Here is a 23,557-nt window from a genome sequence, read left to right as displayed (position 1 = left end):
TCCAGGGTTTATTTGTAGTAGAGATAGCCAGGGCAATCGCCTCCATCACAATAGCCTACTGTGGGTTCTAAACCTTATGTAGCTTCCTCACCCTTTACCCTTATTTCATCTGCAGTCATGCTGCCTGTCCTATTCTGGACAACTGCACTGATACTTCCCCCCGTGATCCACCAAGAGCACCCATTCTCAGGCTTCTGACTTTAGCTCAGCCGCCATTGCCTCTTGGGTGGAGACTTGCATCTCTCCTTTCTAAGCAGGGTTGAACAGTTCCATCCGCTTACTGTGACCTCCCCAGAAACAGAAAACTGTCTCAGCAGGCTATTCTGATGGAGAGGACTTACCCTGGCTATACTCACCACAAATCAAAATCACCCATGGATAGGGTCTAGCTATAGCTACCCTGTTCATGTGTTGCCTTCTCTTCAGAGATGGTTATCAGTGTTACCCCATTTAGTCTACTGCACTGCTCTTTCTAAGCAAGCACATTTTATCCTTAACATTAAAGCAACACAGAATGCATTAAAGCAATAAAAACCTACACACCATCTACCCCACCCCTCACCATTTGTTCTATTCTTTCTTTCTTAATACCTGGTGCCAAGGTCTTGCTGCAAGACTGGCAACTTTTTTATCACTACTATTTTTTTAAGCTGCAAAGGGTAAATATATCCTCGATTGTCTGATTTCAAATCAAATGCATATCTTTGAGGTTGTATCTTTTATGGTAATGGAAAATTAAAGAATTGTCTGAGCACCTTTTCATCATATACACACGTTTCAGTTCTGAATACTCAGTATGAAAAATGCAATCTCTATTTAGTGGCATTTTTAATTACATAATTTTCCTAAATTGATCTTACCCCCACAAGAAGCAAGACATTTGAAGAGATCTTATTAACCTGGTTTTAAAGGGCACACGAAGCCTAGACCCAAGCAATAAAGGGTTAAATGGGGATTTTTTACTTTGCTGGAAGTACAATAGGTGAAATCATTTGTTGTTTTGTCTAAGGACACCACTGTTTTAGTTGATCTCTTGAATTCCTATACAGTTAGAGCTTTGAAGATGTCCAAAAATAATTCTTTTAATTGTTTAGTGCTAAACTGATATTTGAGAATTCTAGATGTTCTAAGACAAAATGTAGAATTCCTAAAGGATTTCTATTAAAGAATTGGGGGGAGGGGTAGCTCAGTGGTTTGAGCTTTGGCCTGCTAAACCCAGGATTGTGAGTTCAATCCCTGAGGGTGCCATTTAGGGATCTGGGGCAAAAATTGGGGATTGGTCCTGCTTTGAGCAGGGAGTTGGACTAGGTGACTTCCTGTGGTCCCTTCCAACCCTGATATTCTATGATTGATACATTTAACACATGATTGAAAACCTTATTCTCCTGTAATAAGTGAAACTCACTTCTATCCACAAAAAGCAAAATAACTGAATGGGTCGGGGAGGAGAGAGTACTTAATGGAAGGGGAAGAAAGCTGTAGAAGTATCCCTGCTAATTTTTATGGTTTTACTAACCTCTTCTTTAAAAAGATCGGGGCGGGCTCAGCTTTGTTGACATGCTAGAAACCTACATAAACAAAACAATGGAAACTGATCAATTGATTATACTTGAGAATCAATGCTGTGTACATAGTCAGATTCATAGTGTCAAATGCATAGAGGAAAACTAAAAAAAAAAAAAAGTTGAGAATTTTTTCCTGCAATGTCCCTCAGAGCTAGTTATTTTAGCACTTACCTGTTGATAAAAAAGGTTTAGACAGAATTGTGATTAAGCTAGATATTCCTAAATGAAAATTTACAGAAGAGAAACAGCAATTGGATTTGCAAGTTCAGTAACATGAACAGCAGATGTGAAAGAACCAATAAGCCAAAGGATCATTCTGATAATCCATCTGCAGTTCACTTCTTTTGTGCAAACTCTGAACACTAGTTAAAAAATAAGGAAGTGTCATTGATGTAAGATGGTAACATTAGTTTACCAGATACTACTATACCAAGACATCCTCCCTCCAGGTTTTTGAAGACCCTCATTAACAAAGTTGCTCTCTTTGACACATCCTCACTCACATCAACAGCACAGTTGCTAACTTTCACATGGTAAATAAGCACCCCGACTTTCACAGTAAGCCAAAAATCAAACTAATCCCATTTCAAAATAAGGCCAAAACAAGCCAATCCCTAAGAACCCCAACACTCTGTGACTAGATCCTCGGCATGCAGTCTGGGACTGTGATGGGCCCGCTATGCACCCCTGACTCTCTTCCTCCCTTGCTCCTGCTTGCCGGAAGCCAATCAAAAAAAAAAAAACAAGCCAAAAACTAGCCAATTAAGCCAAAACTAAGCCCAATTTCTGTGCGATTTTTTTGCAGGTTTGGCATGTCTGATCAACAGCACAACCAGGACAACATTAGAGAGATTATGTATAAGAACAGAACTGAAAAATCTGATATCAGGAACTGGGTAGGAATTTAAAAAACATTGGTTTGACTAATGCAGTTCTGCCATCAGAGAGCCATACAGAAATACAATACCATAGTTTTAGGAAGCTGAGAACAGATAGCTTTGCTTATTTATTTTCCAACTCCATGACCAGCAGGTCACCTGGTCCAAAGGTGAACATTTTCCAAGTACTGTTCTGTCCATCATGTAGTGATAACCGAGAGCTGGGGTGGCTCCAGAGCCATATGCAGCTCTTCAGAAGTTAATATGCGGCTCCTTGTATAGGCACCAACTCCGGGGCTGGAGCTACAGGCGCCAACTTTCCAATGTGCCGGGGGTGCTCACTGCCCAACCCCTGGCTCTGCCACAGGCCCTGCCCCCACTCCACCCCTCCCTTGAGCCTGCTGTGCCCTCACTCCTCCCTCTTCCCCCCCCCCCAGAGCCTCCTGCATGCCACAAAATAGCTGATTGGGAGGTATGGGGAGGAAATGGGAGGCGCTGATCAGCAGGGCTGCCCGTGGGTGGGAGGTGCAGGCGTGGAGGAGGGGAGCTGATGCGGGGCTGCCGATGTATTACTGTGGCTCTTTGGGAATGTACACTGGTAAATTCTGGCTCCTTCTCAGGCTCAGACTGGCCACCACTAGAGCTTGACCACCTTCTATTTACTGTATGCAGCTTTTTTGACTCAGTACCATTAAGGAAGTTAGTGCATACAAGAATGCTCAAAGGAGACACATTCAGCATGTATAATGCATTATATGCATATCAATGCCTCTCTCAAGGGAATTCTCTTTCTTCCCTTTTTTAAAGTGGAACAAATTATTGTTCAGAATACATTAATAACTATTTGAAATTTCTTGAGACCCACATAGATGTAACACATTTTTATAGGAATTCCTTTAGAATTTTATATTTATTAATGTCTAGCCAAACTAAATTACAGATACATCGTGGAGTTCCAGTGCTATAATCAAAGAGTTTTGGTTATGGACGTGACCCAAACCTGTATTTATAATTTTGCTCATGATCTCTTGTGTTTTACTTTAGTGTCACCACGGATACTATGGTTACAGACGAGCTGTTACTTTAAATTTTGAACCTCAGTTGCCTGACTTATAAAGTTCACCCCAAAATACTTGGAGACATTTTGGATTTAAGCTCCGATCCAGTAAACGTGTTCACTCATATGTTAAGTTTTATGCATGTTAGTAGTGCCTTTGGCTTCAAGGGGTTCTATACATGCTTAATTTTACAGATGTGCATAGGTGTTTGCAGGAGCAAGGCCTTATTTTGCAGTACTGAAAAAAAAGATAGTGACAGAGTACCAGATGTGTGGCCCAGAATTACATTTGGATTCTTTAATTGGGGGGACAGGGTGAGAGGAGGAGCAGGAGGAAGGACAGCTGACAGGTATACTGGAAGGAAGATGCCAAAAAAGTTGTTTAAAATGCACCTTCTATTCATCTGCGAAGCTACTTTCTTCAGGGAAAGGGAACAGGAAGGTGAGTGTCCCAAATCCAGTCTGGTGTTAATTTATGTTTACATTATTATTTTGTAATTCTACTGGCCAGTGCACCAATTTTACTCCCAAATGGAGAAATGATTCTATTTATGCCTGTATTATTATAGTGCAGTAAGCAACATCAGGCTCAGTCCCATTAGGATAAATAGAGTTAGATGAGCTGTATCGTTGTTTCTCAGATAGCATATGTTGCATCTAGCTACTTTTTCTTAAAATACAGCACATTAGATAAGGAATGCATGGTTAGATGGGTTTCTAGCAGCATGGCAATTGATGAAATCACATCCTTTTTCAGTATTGTTCTGGCAAATGCTGTGTGTCATTTTGATCAGTGTATTGCCCAAAGCCTACAGCTGAAAGAGGCTACTAACCATCTCAATTTTTGGCAATACTTGAAGTGCATCATCATTTGGGATTCTTATCTCTTTCTAGCCTAATAGCATTGGTCATAAAAATGAGTTCATTTTGCTGCCATCTGGACTGTGCTGTTCGCACTTCCATAGAAAATTCTAGTGGGGCCTTCACCTGCTCCTATTGAGTGGAAGATTTGCCATTGACTTGAACAGGAGCAAGAGCAAGCCTTTACAGTTCAAGGTGTTGAGAACCCATATGGTCTGTGCACTTTAAAAGGAACACTGTCAAGAGTGAAGTTAGAATTACCTAAGAACATAAGAATGGCCCTACTGGGTCAGACCAAAGGTCCATCTAGCCCAGTATTCTGTCTTCTGACAATGGCCAATGCCAGGTGCCCTAGAGGGAATGAACAGGTAATCATCAGGTGATCCATCCCCTGTCGCTCATTCCCAGCTTCTGGCAAACAGGATTAAAAAATGCAATTAAAAAGTGGATTTGCTAACTTGCAATTAAAGCCCCTAGCAAGAATAAATTGAAATGGAAATAAATTAACATTTGATTTCTCTGCAAAATTTAATGTAAATTTTTAGGCTATATTAGTTCTACACTATTCAGTTGTCCCACAAATTTAAAGTAAGATCACACTTGAGCAGTTATTATCAATTTGTTCTTCATTGGCCATTGTTTTCTCCTGATTCCATAAATCAGAAATCCAGTGAGCTTCATTCCAACTTGGGGTAGACGTTTCCAGCTTTATTTGTTGACTTAGGGCCATATCAGCTACCCTATGATGCATGCTGTGCGTTATGGCATTGCTTGAAGAAAAATCTTCCACTGCACTATAGAAAATAGAAAATAACTTCAGTATCTTATGAGTATGAGAGTAAACAGATTTTAAAATCTCCTCACTCAATGGCAAGATTTCTCAGTGGGTTTCATATCACTGTGAAGCAGACTGACATTTACTGTATATGCATTTCAGTCAGAAACGCCAGCTTTAACATTCAGTGGAACTGGGATGTGACTAATCTTTAAAATCTTCACAGTTAGAGACTGTATGTAAGTTTGAAAGCCTGGATTTTTCACAAAAGTCTACCTGGGAGACTGCTAAATCGATGTGTCTTAAAATTAAAATTTAGACACTATATAAAGCAGCTAGTGTTTTGAAGAAACAAAATGGAGCAAGGAACATAACAGAAAGAGATTGGTATACTTTTGTTATTGAGGGCCACATTCCTATACCCTTATTCCCAGTGAGTTGTACCTTATTCCTCCAACAGTCCCACAGTGCCTGATTCTCAATGAATCCTCTTATATTACATGCCACAAAAGAGTCAGGATTTTGAGATGTGTGTGGGCCTAGATATTTGATTATGGGTCCATTGCACAAAATCCTTCTGCTTTAGTAAGGGGTCACAAAATAGTGCAGAGTAGTGTAACTGTTGACAAACCTTTTTCAAGACACTCCCTCAAAAATTCTCCACCTCATCAACAGTGTGTGTGAACCCCCTGGATAAAATACTCTTCCCACTCCAAAAATGGCCATCAATTCCATCGTCCTCCACTGCCCCTCAAAAAAAATTTCTTGTATCCAATTCATACTCTTTTCCCCAAAATAGATCAGGCCTTTTAGCTTCTCTGCCCCACATTTCCTCCCAGGCTCTTCTAGGTGACTCCCCTACCTGGCAGCTGTAACTCAGAGCAGCTGCAGTGGTGGTACTAGGCACGTTGTCCTGCAGACTCTCCTGGCAGCCGTGGTGTTGGACAAGTCATTTGGCACCATCTGCCTGTGGTGGTTGGATGGGGGCATCCCCCTCTTGTGATGGGCTAGGTGGGCATTGGGGGAAATCAATGTTTAGGGTGAACCAAAGGTCTCCCCTTGCTGGCTGGTATGTCAGGGGAGCAAATCTCTTTAAGCTGGTGAAAGGGGGTGGGTAGGATTCAGAAGGTAAGTTTGTGCTGGCTGGTGGAGTAAAATAGAGCTCAAGGCTTTCTCCCTGTACCAGCTCTTCAGGCTCAAAGTTAGGCCAGACCAGGCAGACAGGCAACAAATGGGAGAGGTGGGATATAATTGCCACAAGACTTCCACTCAGTGAAGCAGAAGCTTGGTACCAACTTCCTTCCTCTTCCTCATGTGCTGCTGAAGCAGCTGGTGGATGTGAAAGGAGGAGAAGGCATTCATAGGGATAACATGATGTACCCACATGTACACCTAGACCATCTTTGTGGGGGACACATCCAGGGAGCTTGTCTTAGCAGTAGCTACCATAGTTGGAACAATCATGGACACTCAGAGAGCAGACAATGCAAATAAGGAGAGATGGCCTTAAAGTTTTTGAGTGGGCTGCTAAGTGCTATTATGCCACATCCTCTCCCTAACTGTAACCAATTTCTATCCACCATGGTCATGCCACGATGCACAGGGCCAGTCTGAGTCTGAGGAGATGATTTTTTATGTTGTAGCTCAACCTTAGCCAAGTCATTTTACATAAACAGTGTCTATTGTTGGGATCTTTTGGCCTCCCGTCTCCTCCTGAAGCAATGTGGAATCCAGCTGTATATTTTGTTTAGTCTTAGTAAGCGGTTTACATTCATTTACATTTTCAAGTCTATCTATGCAAGGAAAAGGGCTAGAGATGTACTTTGTGTGTGTGTAATTATAAAACCACACACAAATTATATATATATATATATATATATATATATACACACACAGAGAGAGATTCTCCTTTATAAGGCCCAAAACTGTGGTAAACTTGGCAAATTGACTCTTCAAATTCTGTAATAGAAATTACATAGCAATATTGATTTGCTCAACACCAACTAGAAGCTTTATTGTGAACTTTCTGTGTTGTTTTATCAAGCTATATTTCTTAGTTTATGCTGTATATAACCCTGGCCTAATGGTTACTGAAATGTAGGCACAAGATTCTGGCAAGCTGAATACTATTCTCAATTCTACCACACAACAGCAAACAGCAATTACGTATCTGTAAATACAATCTCTCACTGTAAATACACTTTCCCAGCTGTATACCAAAGATAAATCTTCCCCACCTTACAGCAGTGCTGTAAGTTAAGTTATAATTGTGTACAAAATGATTTGAGATCCTCAAATGGAAGATACTAAGTATTATAGAAGTGGGTAGTAGGAATCAACATGGATAGGATAGGTGGTAATTCGATTTCCCTCACAACAAATCTTTACACTTCTATTGGCGTATATACCGATGTATCTGAATATTCAAAAGAGAGGAACTCCTCCTTTCAACTACACAACTGTCTGAAGACATCTGTTTATTAGCAAGCACTCCTTTAATGTGAGTATTCAAGACTTTGAAAAAAAAATGCCTACAGCTAGACAGCATATTTTGAAAAGCAGTGGCAAGGGATTGAGTGGTTTTTGAACACAAGTGAACACAGAGGGGAGAAATGAGCTCTGGAGGGATTTGTGTATCAAGCCTGATGATTCATCTTTCTAATTATGTTAATAGGACGAATGTGCTTCAGCCTGTCAACTGCATTGTTTCTCACTAGCTTTTAAATGCAAGACTTTAAGAAGATCTCTCTCACTGTCTTTTTGAATTCCAGCATGTTACTGTTCACAAAACAGCAATCATGCAAACAGCCCCAGACAGTGCTGGGGAAACAAGCATCTCATTAAGACACTACTTTAAACATTAGCAATAGCCAGGCTATTGTGCCTATGAACTGAGCTAAGCTCAATAGTTTTCATATTATGAACAGAAGCCTGGCCTGTTTTCCGGTCGATGGGTGAGCAGAAAAATTGCAAGGACTCCGAGCAGCAAATGGCTCTGCAAGAATGTGGTTCTCTCACATATAACCAATATCACTATCATAACCACAACAAAGGAGGAGATGTGGAGAGAGAAGACATATGTAAATAAGGGTATGTCTACGCTGCAATAAAACGCCTGTGGCTGGCTCAGGCCGCCAGGTTATAAAATTGCAATATAGACATTCAGTCTGGGACTGGACTCCAGGCTCTGGGACACTCATGGAGATGTGGAGGGTCCCAGAGGCTAGGCTCCAGCCTGAGCATCTATACACAATTTTACAACCCCACAGCCTGAGTCAGATGACACAGGCCAGCCACAGGTGTTTTATTCCAGTGTAGACATACCCTAAGAGTCTCATACTGAACGGTGCTGGGCATCTTCAGGACCCATTGACTCTGCAGGATTAGAGAACAGGAATACAAGAGTGAAGATGATTAGAAGAAAAGAAGTGAGGGGGAAAGGTAACAAGTAGCAGATTCAGGAGAGAGAGATGATGGGAGAAGAGATGAAAAGAAGCAGAAAAGGAGTAAGGTGGGTAATATATGGGCTCCAGTAGCTTGCTCCTAAACCAGCTCTACTCGCAACAATTTCTGTAACACTTGTGCCAATGCCAAAAAGTATTACCGTTTCCCAGATGCAGGCCTGTTTGTCCCTTAATTCATTTCAGTAATTGCATGCAATTCTGTAATCAAGCTTACAGAAAGGTAAATTGTATTTAAGACTACATTGGCCTTAATTCCCTATCTGATTCTGATTTTTTAAGGTGGATGGCAAGGGGTAGGGGATAGTAGGAGAAAATTTCTCAGTTCTAAGGCACCAGCCCCCACATATATAAACCATTCATGGGCCAGATAATGGCCATTAACAAATATGCCAAAGAAAAGTTAGAGCACTCCATCCAAGGTGTGCTAGGGGGAATATAAAAATGGTCAGTGAATGTTCCGGATTCAGCTATAGTATACAGTATATCTCAATTCATTGGACCATGACGATAAAGATTCTGCAGTATAGTTATTTGCCCATTTGCCACCTGCAATTAGTGGTGTAACAAAGGTTGCGCTGATACTCCTTGATAACAAAATACTTCATTAATCAGACAACACTAATTAATTCCAACCCTGATATTTGGAAAGTAGTGGCAGCTGGTGAAGAGGGCTACACTTAAAAGAACAATCCATTAGAGAATTAAATGTGTCTACAATGTATATGTTAGACATGGATGAACTTTCCCTTCAAACTGCTAGGTTTTAAGGGGTCACACATCATTCCATTGTGAAGAAATTGTCTGACAAATGTGATTCTTTTTTGTGAATCATTTGTGAACTTCTCCCCAATTTCTAGAAATATATTAACTATTTTGAAGAATCTGATTCATAATCTGTGCCAACCAATTGCATCCTATGAGCTGTTTGTGAACTGTACATTTTTACAATTATTAATGGCATAGGTTCCATGATTTCTGCTTTTGACAGAGGTTATATAAACCGGACTAATGAACAACAAATAGTGAATACTCTTCAGTGAATTTCAACCAGGAGTAAGCATACCCCTAGAGACACGCAGATGTTTTTCAGGGGGTACATCAACTCATCTAGATAAATGCCTAGTTTTACAACAGGCTACATAAAAAGTGCTAGCAAAGTCAGTATAAACTACATTTTTACACAGACAATGAATTGTTTATACTGCTCTATATACTATACACTGAAATGTAAGTACAATATTTATATTCCAACTGGTTTATTTTATAATTATATGGTAAAACTGAGAACGTAAGCAATTTTTCAGTAATACTGTAGTGTGACACTTCCGTATTTTTATGTCTGATTTTGTAAGCAAGTAATTTTTAAGTGAGGTGAAATGTGAGGTATGCAAGACAAATCAGACTCCTGAAAGGGGTACAGTTGTCTGGAAAGGTTGAGAGTCACTGCTCTAAATCACACAACGATACACTTGCATAGGCATGGGAACTAAGGGTGAGGGGGTGCTGCAGCACCCCTAGGCTTTACGAGGGGCTCTGCTCCTGGCCCTGCACCTGGGTGTTAGGATATAGATATTCAGGCCTGTCTGTAAAGGCCTATACTCTAAGAATTTAGGTGTATTCTTATCACTTGGCTAGTGATAGAGGTTGTCATAAATATAAAGGGAAGGGTAAACCCCTTTGAAATCCCTCCTGGCCAGGGGAAAGCTCCTCTCACCTGTAAAGGGTTAAGAAGCTAAAGGTAACCTCGCTGGCACCTGACCAAAATGACCAATGAGGAGACAAGATACTTTCAAAAGCTGGGAGGAGGGAGAGAAACAAAGGGTCTGTGTCTGTCGGTATGCTGCTCTTGCCAGGGACAGAACAGGAATGGAGTCTTAGAACTTTTAGTAAGTAATCTAGCTAGGTATGTGTTAGATTATGATTTCTTAAATGGCTGAGAAAAGAATTGTGCTGAATAGAATACTATTTCTGTCTGTGTATCTTTTTTGTAACTTAAGGTTTTGCCTAGAGGGGTTCTCTATGTTTTTGAATCTAATTACCCTGTAAGATATCTACCATCCTGATTTTACAGGGGGGATTTCTTTATTTCTATTTACTTCTATTTTTTATTAAAAGTCTTCTTGTAAAAAACTGAATGCTTTTTCATTGTTCTCAGATCCAAGGGTTTGGGTCCGTGGTCACCTATGCAAATTGGTGAGGCTTTTTATCCAACATTTCCCAGGAAAGGGGGGGTGCAAGTGTTGGGAGGATTGTTCATTGTTCTTAAGATCCAAGGGTCTGGGTCTGTAGTCACCTAGGCAAATTGGTGAGGCTTTTTACCAAACCTTGTCCAGGAAGTGGGGTGCAAGGTTTTGGGAAGTATTTTGGGGGGAAGGACGCGTCCAAACAGCTCTTCCCCAGTAACCAGTATTAGTTTGGTGGTGGTAGCGGCCAGTCCAAGGACAACGGGTGGAATATTTTGTACCTTGGGGAAGTTTTGACCTAAGCTGGTAAAGATAAGCTTAGGAGGTTTTTCATGCAGGTCCCCACATCTGTACCCTAGAGTTCAGAGTGGGGGAGGAACCTTGACAGAGGTATAAAAGAAAGAATCAAAATCACTGTCTGCTGGTGTAAGGGCCTTCTCTTACTGTGACAGTCTGAGGCCCTGTTCTTAGGCTAAGGCCTTTGGCTAAGCAGCAGAGGCAGCCATAAACTGGGAAGCGAACAGTCACATCCTCACATTCCAAACTAGTCACACTGAAATAAGGTGCTATTCGGCTGTTAGGAATACAATCCTGTCCTGATAGTTCCTATCGCCTCCAGAGAAAGGGAAGTGCCTAGAAAATGTAAAAGGAAACTTAGTTTGATAGCATCCTGTCTGGCAAGAACTCACTTATCAATAGCTGGGATGTGAAATCCTCACTTCTGTATTGTTTTGTCATTATAGTTCCCACTTTGCTGTTGTTTGTCTGTATAATCTCTGTCTGGTTCTGTGATTGTTCCTGTCTGCTGTATAATTAATTTTGCTGGGTGTAAACTAATTAAGGTGGTGGGATATAATTGGTTACATAATCATGTTACAATATGTTAGGATTGGTTAGTTAAATTTCAGGAAAATGATTGGTTAAGGTATAGCTAAGCAGAACTCAAGTTTTACTATATAATCTGTAGTCAATGAGGAAGTGACTGGGTGTGGGTGGGGGTGGGCATGTGGGTGCGTGCGTGAGATGGGAACAGGGAATGGGGGTAAGAAAATTGGAATCATGTTTTGCTAAAGGGGGAGATGGGAACAGGGAATGGGGGTAAGAAAATTGGAATCATGTTTTGCTAAAGGGGGAAATGGGAACAGGGAATGGGAGTAAGGAAGTTGGAATCATGTTTAGCTAAGGGTAGGAATGGGAACAGGGACACAGGTGTAAGGCTCTGTGGTGTCAGAGCTGGGAAGGAGGATACTAAGGAAGGAAACTGGAATCATGCTTGCTGGAAGTTCACCCCAATAAACATTGAATTGTTTGCACCTTTGGACTTCGGGTATTGTTGCTCTCTGTTCATTTGAGAAGGACCAGGGAAGTAAGTGGGTGAAGGAATAAGCCCTCTAATACTGGGATCAATAATTTATACCCCTTGAAAGCTCAATGGCTGTCTGATCATATGGCCATTTTTATTGTTCTCAGATAGTGCCTTCTGCAGTGACCTTTTCAGACCTAAGGTGGATCCACTACCTGCAGCCTGTGTTTGCTGGCTCCTGGTGCTTTTCATTATGTTACCTCTGTTAGCATAGGAACATTCCAGTTTCCCTGAGGAAAGAGAGAGCTGTCTGTGTTTAGCTGTCTTTTATTCCTCTTGCACAAATAAACCTTGACTTTGATGTAGATGACTGGCTAACTTTTACAATCAGCATGAACAAAAAGCCACTCAGTTAAATGTCCATCAACAGCAAAGAGAAAGGTTTCAGAGGAACAGCCGTGTTAGTACTCCTTTTCTTTTAGCAAAGAGAAAGAGGTGCAAACATTGTCAAACTGAGCAGCCACTCTGAATTCCAGACACATTTGCAAAAACTGTTTTACAGTCTTCGGCCAGGTTCATCATTCAGCAAGATGATGCTATATTTGCACAGCAAGATATGGCTGGTTAATGCTATACACAATCCTGACTGTACATCAGAAACAGATGACGTCTTTTCCTATAGACTAAAGAATGTGTTAAAAAGAGCACATGTGAGAAACAGTGTGATGCGGAAAGGGTTGTTTTTCTTTTATTTGTCGCTATAATGGGACAGGAGACACTTGGACCGATGAAAGAAATCTCATGTCAGTTGACCTACTTACGGAGAGGAACACATGAAACAGAATTTAAACCAGCCATCCCTCCCGAATTCCACCGGTCTGTCACATCAAATGAAAAACTCCTGGCAGCAGGAAAGTCATATTGAAAAGTACACATTTAAACTGAAGCTTTTTATAAAGCCATAGCTGGAGTGATTGCTCTTTCACACTCTGAAACAAAGCATTGAGCAATAGCAGACTACTCTTAAACACTTTAATGTCATACATTTGCAAAAAGCTGGCAGAAAATAGTTTCTTTCATAGTGGATGTAAAAAAATAATGCAACATAAAAAAGCACACACTTCACATATAAGGTATAGCACCCATGACTCTTGTTTATTGGGTGCTCAAAAAGTTCATTAACATAGAGTTCAGGTTGCCCAGGGATGCCTCATGCTCTTCCAGAATGTGGAGAGTAATGAAATTAAACCTCTGAAAATTAAGAATTGAAGGTGAAAGTACACCCACTCACTATGCATCAACTCTGCTATCTTTGAGCAATGTCCCAGCATGCCAAATGCACACAGATGAGTTTTCAATCACTGACTATAACAGATATATTGCTATAGCAATAATTGGGTTTTCTGGCATGGATCATGACAGTAGAAAGCAAAGTACAATAAATTAGAAGCAGTATACATGAAACAAAACACAATAGCCCAGTTATGCTTAGTTTGTGCAGCAATATACTAGACAGAGAAAGTGTGTTTTGCAATCTCCCTCTCTCTCTCTCGCCAATACTATTTTAAAGAGGAACCTGATTCTAAGTTATAGTGTTTTCTAAGAAGCATTTCTCTGGAATCCAGAGGCAAGGTGATTGAGAAATTGCTCTTGAGAGTTAGACAATACGCCTGTCAAAGTTCCACTCCAAGGATTTCAGAAGGGTTTTGACAAAGTTCCATTTTTCCTGACTCTTCAAGTGCCTCAGGAATAAAATAATACTTCAGTTTTAATGCTGACTTTCTGTTATTCCCGTAAATTGTGTTATACCATTGGTGACTCTAAATGTGACTACAACTGGCATAGTCTCTCAAGGGAATGTGAGGGGATTATGAGTGAATTAAATTTAATTTAATTTAAAAAGCATGATATGTATTTTCGGAGATATCCTTTTTTAATTATTTGACACACAAGGTAAACAGTGGCCATTGGTATTCTGGGGGATTCTGCATGACTGTGCACCGGCAGAACCCGCCAGAATTCCTGTGCTTCCCTGCAGAAAACGACAGGAAAGCAAAGAGAAGCTATGCGGGGGAAAGAGGGGGGAACCCTGTGTGCAGTTGGGAGGGGATTTCCTCCCCCCCAGACAGAGGTGAAGCATGAGGGGACACACGGGGTTATGTGCCACTGATCTCTAGGGTGACCAGATGTCCTGTTTTTATAGGGACAGTCCCGTTTTGGGGACTGTCTTATATAGGCGCCTATTACCCCCCACCCCCTGTCCTGTTTTTTCACAGTTGCTATCTGGTCACCCTACCACCCTACATCTGGACCCCTCTGATGAGCCCCTCACACCCAGAGCCCCACCCCACTGAGCCCCAACCAGCTGCCCCTGGACCCCCACCACATCAAGGCCCGCTCCCCCAGCACCCAGACCCCCCATGATGAGCCCCAACCACCTTCACCTGGATTCCCTGCAGAGTCCCATTGCCCCTGCACCCAGAACCCCCGGAACGAGCCCCTGTGCATCCAGATCACCCATTGAGCTGCCTGCACCCAGACTGCCCCACACAGAAACCTCTCACCCCACACCTGGATCCCCCCACACTAAGCCCCTCCACACTTGGATCCTGCTGGGCTGAGCCTGCCCACCCACACCTGATGCACCTGGCGCAGAGGGCAGGCCCAGCCCTTGCACTGTGTCAGGGTCAGGTGCAGCCTCACTGCTGAGTCTCTGTAATGGGGAAAGTGGAGGCTTCAGGGTGATCTCCCACCTCAATGTAGTCACTGGCGTGTGCTCCCCACTTCATGCTGGAGCCACATCTTTTGACAAATAAAATTGGCAGAATTTTAAAATATTGTGCGCATAATTTTTAATTTTTGGCACAGAATTTCCCCAGGAGTAGCCATTGAATACACCTATGGCTAAAAGTGACCACACAAGACTTCCCAATAGAAGTGAGATTTGTCAGACCATTGTCATAGCGCTGGCATCTATAAATCAGGACACCAGATCATGGAATGCTAGCTTCAAAGAGATGTATGGAGAGCTTGTTAGCTAATGGGATTCTATAAAACAATGACTCAACCACTTCCAGAGACCTGCTGCAGTGATCCTTTCTGATTATTTTTAACAGCCAATAGCCAATTTTATTTACTTTTTGTTTGTGGTTATTTTTTCCCTTGTGTTTCCAGGTAGCTGTTCAGCATGGAGAAAGAGACAGAAAGAGAGCAGCAGAAGAGCTGCCAGACAATTTTTTAAGGCAAAGGCCAAAAGCAAAGCCCTCTAAGGTAATTGAAGAAGGAATGTCTCCATATGTCCACACTTGAATTTCTTGAACATATATTTCTAGCTGTGCTTAACCCTAGGGAATAGTAGTGGTAGGTAGTTTAACCCTAGTGTTAAATGTGACTAGGAACAGATGTGTGTTCTGGAACAAATGTTTGTTTCCTATGTTAGCATTTACAGTTGTGATTATTAAACAACACACATTAAAAGATTACTAGAACTTCAAATGAAATGTATCCTCAGACTCTCACAAAAGAGCAGTACAGTTCATCGGCATATTATTTTGAGTGTAATGTATTTAAATAATGTTTGAATAATAATGCATGAACACAAAAAATATAAAAATGAAAGAAGGATAACTGATATTTGTGTACATTGAAAACAAGAAAAAATATACAGCAATTTAAAGTTCAGAGTTAAACTTTCCAAGGCTTATACTTTATCACAGTCTACTAAAGCTCTTGTGTGACCATTTCCTTTACATGTAATATGGTTACCAAGGTTCTTTCTGTCCCCAGTCTGCCATTACAATAGTAATCACAGTGCAAAGCAAGTTGATTCTGCACTATGATTTGCTACAGGTTGCCCTTAAAAACTTTCCATCTGCTTATTATACATCAGGAGTGCATTCAAACAGCAGCAGTCTCCCATGTGCCTATTAAGGAGAAGGCAATTTGGGGGTGCCATATTTCCCCCTCCAAGTGACTCTCCAATCCAGCACCAAGAACCATTCCACCCTGATGGTGGGGGAGGGGGGGACTGTGCATCCCAACTGTGTTGTTGCCTCTTTTGTTGGTCTTGTTTTGAATACTTGCTAAATTGATTGAGGATAATTCAGGTAGGGAATGATGCCTGCAAGCTCTACAAGGAGCTGGCCAGCCACAGGACAGAGAGCAGGAGGAGAAGGATGTAGTTGCTAGTGTATGTTGTGCACATACATATCAAGTTTCAGGGGTTCGTATGCCCCCACAGAATCTTTCAATTGTGCCTCCCCTCCCCCACATCCACGTGTTGCCTGTGCACTTCCCCATGACAGAGGATATGGGAAGGATCATAGAATCATAGAATATCAGGGTTGGAAGGGACCTCAGGAGGTCATCTAGTCCAATCCCCTGCTCAAAGCAGGACGAATCCCCAATTTTTGCCCCAGATCCCTAAATTGCCCCCTCAAGGATTGAACTCACAACCCTGGGTTTAGCAGGCCAATGCTCAAACCACTGAGCTATCCCTCCCCTATGGTGATGATAGCTCCTGCTAAAACTTTTCCACAGCTTCAGTCTATTTCATGGAGTGTACTATAAAAAGACAGTCAGGCCTGGTCTACACTACGAGGTTAGGTCAAATTTAGCTGCGTTAGGTTGATTTTATAACGAATGCATCTACACAACCAACCCCGCTCTGCCAACCTAAAGGGCTCTTAAAAGCGACTGCTGTACTCCTCCCCAACGAGGGAAGTAGCGCTAAAATTGACATTCCTAGGTCAAATTTGGGGTAGCGTAGACGCAGCACTGTGGAATTCGGTGGTATTGGCCTCCAGGAGCTATCCCAGAGTGCTCCAATGTGACCACTCTGGACAGCACCTTCAACTCCAATGCACTAGCCAGGTACACAGGAAAAGCACCAGGAACTTTTGAATTTCATTTCCTGTTTGGTCAGCGTGGCAAGCTCAGCAGAACAGGTGACCGTGCAGTCCCAGAATAGCAAACGAGCTCCAGCATGGAGCGAACGGGAGACACTGGATCTGATTGCTGTAGGGGGAGAAGAATCTGTGCAGGCAGAACTCTGATCCAGCAGAAGAAATATGCCAAAATCACACAGGTCATGGTGGACAGAGGCTACACCAGGGTCACACAGCAATGCCACGTAAAAATTAAGGAGCTCAGGCACGCCTACTACAAGACAAAGGAGGCAAACAGTCACTCCGGGTCAGAGCCCCAGACATGCTGCTTCTATGATCAGCTCCATGCCATTCTAAGGAGGGACCCTACCAGTACCCAACCACTCTCTGTGGACGCCTGCAAGATGGCAGCCTCAGACAACATGGCTGAGGATTTTGTGGATGAGGAAAAGGAGGAGGTGGAGGAGAAGGAGAACGTGCAGCAGGCAAGTGGAGAATCCGTTCTCCCCGACAGCCAGGACCATTTCCTCACCCTGGACTCAATAACCTCCCAGGGAGAATTGTTCCCAGAGCCTGAAGGCAGAGAAGGCACCTCTGGTGAGTGCACATTTGTAATGACACTACAGGGGTTAAAAGAAATTGTTTTTAATGTTTGATTTGCCCTGAAGAGTTGGGAGGCATTCGCAGCCAGTACAGCTACTGGAAAAGTCTGTTAATGTATCTGGGGAATGGAGCGGGAATCCTCCATGGAGATCTCCATAAAGCTCTCCTGGAGATACTCTGAAAGCCTTTGCAGAAGGTTTCTGGGGAGGGCTGCCTTATTTCGTCCTCCACGGTAGGACACTTTACCACGCCAAGCCAGTAGCAAGTGGTCTGGAATCATTGCAGCACAAAGCATGGCAGCAAATGGTCCTGGGTTTTGGTCGCATTCATGCAACATTCGGTCTATATCTTCCTGTGTTAGCCTCAGGAGAGTGATATCATTCATGGTCACCTGGCTGAAATAGGGGAATTTTTGTAAGGGACCAGTAATCCCCTCTGTTTGATGATGAGGTTATCGCAGATTAGAAGGAGGGGAAAAAAATGCACTCGCAATGACATGTTTTCAGAGCTCATGCAGTCCTCCCACACTGATAGGGCACAGCTGAATGCATGGAGGCATTCGGTGGCAGAGGCCAGGAAAGCATACAGTGAGCATGATCGGAACACGCAGGAGGAGATGCTGAGGCTAATGTGGTAGCAAACAGACATGATGAGGCTTCTGGTGGAGCTGCAGGAAAGGCAACTAGACTACAGACCCCGCACTGCATCCATTGTGTAACCGCCTGCCCTCCTCACCAAGTTCCATATCCTCCTCACCCAGATGCCCAAGAATCACCCTGGTGTCTGCCTGTTCAAAATTGGCCGCCAGGGGATTTGCCTCAATGTCCCACCCCACCATAAACGTCTCCCCCTTACTCTCACAGATATTATGGAGCACACAGCAAGCAGCAATAACAATGGGAATATTGCTTTCGCTGAGGTCTAACCTACTCAGCAAACAGCACCAGCGCCCCTTTAAATGTCCAAATGCACATTCTACCACCATTCTGCACTTGTTCAGCCTATAGTTGAACTGCTGTCCAGACTTCCTATGTACAGCTTCATGAGCCATGGGAGCAAGGGGTAGGCTGGGTCCCCAAGGATAACTATTGGCATTTCGACATCCCCAATGGTAATTTTCTGATTGGGGAAGAAAGTCCCTTCTTTCAGCTTTCTGAACAGCCTGGAGTTCCGAAAGATGGGAGCGTTATGCACCTTTCCTGACCATCCCACACTGATGTCGATGAAACGGCCCTTGTGATCCACCAGTGCTTGCAGCACCATTGAGAAGTACCCCTTGCAGTTTATGTACTGGTTGGCAAGGTGGTCCGGTGCCAAGATAGGGATATGCATTCCATCTATCGCCCCACCACAGTTAGGGAACCCCATTGCAGCAAAGCCATCCACTAGGACCTGCACATTTCCCAGAGTCAGTACCCTTCTGAGCAGAATGGTACTGATTACCCTGGCTACTTGGATCACAGCAGCCCCCATGGTAGATTTGCCCACTCCAAATTGATTCCCGACTGACCGGTAGCAGTCGGGCATAGCAAGCTTCCACAGGGCTATCACTACACACTTCTCAACTGTCAGGGCAGCTCTCATCTTGGTATTCCTGTGCTTCAGGGTGGGAGAAAGCAAGTCAGAAAGTTCCATGAAAGTGGCCTTACGCATGCAAAAGTTTTGCAGCCACTGGGAATTATCCCATACCTGCAACACTAAGTGGTCCCACCAGTCTGTGCTTGTTTGCCAGGCCCAGAATCGGTGTTCCACTGTATTAACATGCCCCAATGCCGCCATGATATCCCAATTGCCACATCCCGTGATTTCAGGAACGTCTGTGTCCTTGTCCTCCTCACAATCGTCCTTGTGCTAGTGGCTCCTAGCCAGGCTCTGCACATACTGCAGGATAATGCATGAGATGTTTACAATGCTCACAAAAGCAGTGCACAGCTGAGCGGGCTCCATGCTTGCCATGCTATACTATCTGCATGGATAACCCAGGAAAAAAGGCACAAAATGATTGTTTACCATTGCTTTCAAGGAGGGAGGAATGGAGGTAGGGAGGAGAGACTGATAACATGTACCCAAAAACACGCGTGACAATGTTTTTGCCTCATCAGGCATTGGGAGCTTAACCCAGAATTCCAATGGGCAGCGGGGACTGTGGGATAGCTACCCACAGTGCACCACTCCATGAATCGATGCTAGCCCTGGTATTGAGGACACACTCCACTGACCTAATGCGCTTAGTGGGGGGACACACGATCGACTGAATAAAATCGCTTACTAAAGATCAACTTCTATAAAACAGACCTAATTTCGTAGTGTAGACATACCCTAAGATATGGAAATAGACATAGCAAGAGAACTTGGCCATCTGGATAGGGTATAGGACTGGGGATTGAGAAACGTGTCTCTTTCTTGTTCTGCTAAAGATTTGCTTTCAGACCTTGGACATATTTAATCTGATTGTGCCCAGTTTACATATCTGTAAAATAGGGATAGTTATAAGCACTTCATGGGTGTGTAGTCAGGCTAAATCATTTACTATTTGTAAAAGACTTTGAGCTGATTAGCTGGAAGATGCTAGAGAAGTGCAAAGTATGTATTATGTGAACAAGGGCAATAGTGCTCCAGTAATTTCTCTTGCTAAAGCAATTTCTGGGCTGGAGCACTGCTGCTAGCAATTTATGATTCTCCCCACCATGATTCTTCTCTTTCTTGATACTGAACCCTGCACTACATCATGGCCAAAGCCTGCTGCAAAAACAAATTAACTGAACATTATTATAACAAGTACATGTTAAAATCTTAACAACCTGAACAATGGATATGTACAAACAATAAGTTTTTAATAATTGTAATATAAATTTCCTTTTACTGGAGACGATAGAGTCACAAACTTGAATCTATATTAGTGCACAGCAACATAACTGGGCATTTGTGTTCTGTGCGATTATACATTTCAAAAAACAATCACCTGTGCTTCAGTTTTATCTCGTAGAATGCTCACCTGGGAAAGACACAAATTTGGGTTCTGACCCCAATATCCTTGGACAACCAGAAGGGAGTGACTTGGAGGAGAAAGAAGGTCTTGAGGACAGAGATTACAGAGTTAGACCTCTCAGAAAGAGGGAAATATTTGCTTACACAAATGTGAGAAAGTTACAACATTTTTCATAGTATTTCACACAGGTCCAGTCCTTTTCCCACATAGAAACGTCATTATTTATCAAGTGTGGCCATTTTCCCCAATCAAAACATGTGAAAACTCAAAATTTCCCACATTGTCAACAAGATTTAATTTTCATCTTAAATTGAGAAATTCAAATATTTTGTGAGTATTGCATCAAATTAACACAGCTTTTGAATCAAATGAATAATGTTAAAAATAATCTTATTTTTGAGCAAAAACACAAGTAATTTGTTTCCATAAAATCGTTTTCCAGAACTTAGAATGCAATATGGCCACTTTGGATTTTCAAGTTGTTCTGATTTTGTTGCAAATTTTCACACATCTAATTCAGTTCTGATGGTGTTTCTTCTTCTTCTGTGCTGCCTCAACTCTCTCTCTCCTCCAACCCCAACCTGTCTCCCACCTAACCTTCATTTACAAATGAGATTTTCCCATGATGGCCACTAAGCCCCCTTTTTTCTAATAAGAAATTAAGCAAACCAATCGGCTCCAATTCTCTGGTGTGCCTGAGGTGCATAAGGCAAGATGAGGAGACATATAAAGATGGTGTTAGGCCACCTTTGAAGCCTTTAGTTCTGGGTCTACTGGGCACTGGACTACTCTGCCAGTCAACATCTCTGCAAACCAAACCTGGCAAACTGTGCACAGCTCCAATAAAAAAGAAATATCTGGCACATAGGCGCTTTTAAACACTGAAATGTATTTGTTCCCCATTGGTATCAAGAAGCCAAGGAGACTAAATCAGATGGAACAAAGTAGTCATGGCACTCAGACCCTGTTTCTCTTAGTCTAAGTGGGGAAGGGGGCAGGACAGCCAAATCTGCTCTCTTTACATAACCTGAAGGCAGGACCTCACACAAACCTTTTTTATCCCAGCTGGATTCCATGTTAAAAAGAACAAGATAAAAATACTGATTTCTTTTTTCTAAGGCAATAATGTAAAGAATGAACCTTTTGTTAAAAATATGAGCAGGAGGCCAGGGATCTCCCCAGTCAGCAGCACGTGTCTTCCAGGCAAGAGGAAAACTCCCTGCAAGGCAGACAGGGAGTCTGAATTATTAAAGCTGAAGGAATAATCTACTCAGACTGATCAGAATGGAACTCTCCTGAGGATTGGTGGGGTTTTTCCACTGGCAGGCAGACTAAGTAATACGTGAGCTGCATTTAAAGCAGCTAGAGTCATATTTCCATACTGCTTTTTCAAGCAGAATTTCTAAAACCTCAAGTTTATTTTTTTAAACCTGCTATGTGAAATTAGTAAAAATTAAATGAGAAAATACTATTAGCTCTTGCTGGAAATAAAGCATGATTTCCCCACTAACAACACCTCACTTTTCTAGGGGACACTTTTTTAATTAAAAATAATTGTACCTAGAAATACACGATGCAGCAAAATGAAAATCTATGGGCATGAGTGTTTCCCAGGCAACCCCATTTCAATTGCCTGTTTCTAGGTGATGGAGGCTTTCTACCCTTTAACGACTTGAGTGTACTTATCTGACAGGAACCAAAAAAATTTAAAAAAAGAGGGAGGATAGAGGGGATTCCCCTGTTATGGGCTTCATTCATTTGAATATATTCATTATCTATAATTATTTTGATTCCTACACCTGATTTCTGAAAGGGCTGGTTAGAAACACCTATTGTGAAGCAAGGAATTTACTTATAAAAAGGAATTAATTAACATCATCCTAAATAAATCTATATTTTATATCCCCTCAGAAGATTTACCTTCAATGAAAAATAAAAAAAAAAGCAGCAGCAGTTTCCTGGCATCCCCCCAGACTATTTCTGACTGATTTTGTAATTCTGTAGTGTCATTCATATTTAGTCTGACTTTCACCTCCTGAGGTTTTGCCAGAGGAAATGCCAATCATGCTGTGGACTCATATATAAATAATCGCTTGAATTGAAAATCGCCATGAAGAGCCGTGTATCACAAAAACTATTGCTGACACATTGCAAATCTTTTCTCCCTGTATTAGTTGCTTTGTTTTTAACTTCTGCAAGAAGAATAGGACAGAAAAATGCCCAGGGCAGTGCCCTCACGCTCCAGCATTTTGTACTGCTGTTAGATTGGACTGGAAACCCTCCAGGAATAGGAATTGCATGTTTTAGAAAAGTATTTATAGCTCATTGAACATTTCAATGCAAATTATATAAAAAGCTCTAAATTTCTGAAAAACAAGGATTTTCAACATCAAAAAAATTGCATGTGACATGCGCTCACTCTCTCTTTCTCTCTCTCTTCATGATCAAATTATCTACATTTTATAAGAGGAATTCTCCTGCCAATCTCTATATTTTCTCACCCCTTTCCTGTTCTCCACATTCTGCTGATTTCTGTGCAGACTCCCCCATTGACTTCAGTGAGAGTTGGATCCAATCATTTGCAGAGTCCTTTTGGGGGTGGGGAGATGGGCTATAATTAGATAGCAAGCAAAAATAAATTCAACAGTATATTTACAAAAAGAATATAGAGGATATTTCAGGAGCCATTTTGGAACTTCCTTCTCATTGTACTACCCACTGTGTAGTGAAGAGTATCCAATCAGAAGTGGCGTTACTGAAAACTGTAAATAAATCATGGGATACCTCACAGGGCAATTCCACTTAACGAGTTCAGCACAGCATCACCTCACTAGTAGGAGACTATTGGCACTTCTGCAGCTACAATGGTGAGGGGGTTTAGAGATGGTGAAAGGTTCATTTTTAATAAGAAACAAAATTAATGTTCTCCTACTAAAAGAAAGAATTGTGTTGCTTTCTGTCTCCTCCTTTGAGTTCTGATCCCTAGCTACTTA

At 42.1% G+C, this 23,557-nt stretch overlaps 1 long non-coding RNA gene across 1 annotated transcript in view; it reads right to left on the bottom strand.

Annotated features, from left to right (window-relative positions):
* LOC125637198 (uncharacterized) overlaps positions 1–23,245 on the bottom strand; it is a 211,970-nt gene extending 188,725 nt beyond the window's left edge. The window contains exons 1-2 of the long non-coding RNA XR_012668492.1: positions 23,066–23,245; positions 21,705–21,783 (exon numbers count right to left, since the gene is read on the bottom strand). This is a non-coding gene — a long non-coding RNA (uncharacterized LOC125637198). The remainder of the gene's footprint in view (positions 1–21,704; positions 21,784–23,065) is intronic.
* Between the last annotated feature and the right edge of the window lie 312 nt (positions 23,246–23,557).

The sequence above is a fragment of the Caretta caretta genome, chromosome 5 (assembly GCF_965140235.1).
Source record: "Caretta caretta isolate rCarCar2 chromosome 5, rCarCar1.hap1, whole genome shotgun sequence".
NCBI classification, from domain to species: domain Eukaryota; kingdom Metazoa; phylum Chordata; order Testudines; family Cheloniidae; genus Caretta; species Caretta caretta.
The sequence above is the reverse complement of the archived record's forward strand: the minus strand, read 5'-3'. Positions and strand labels throughout refer to the sequence as shown.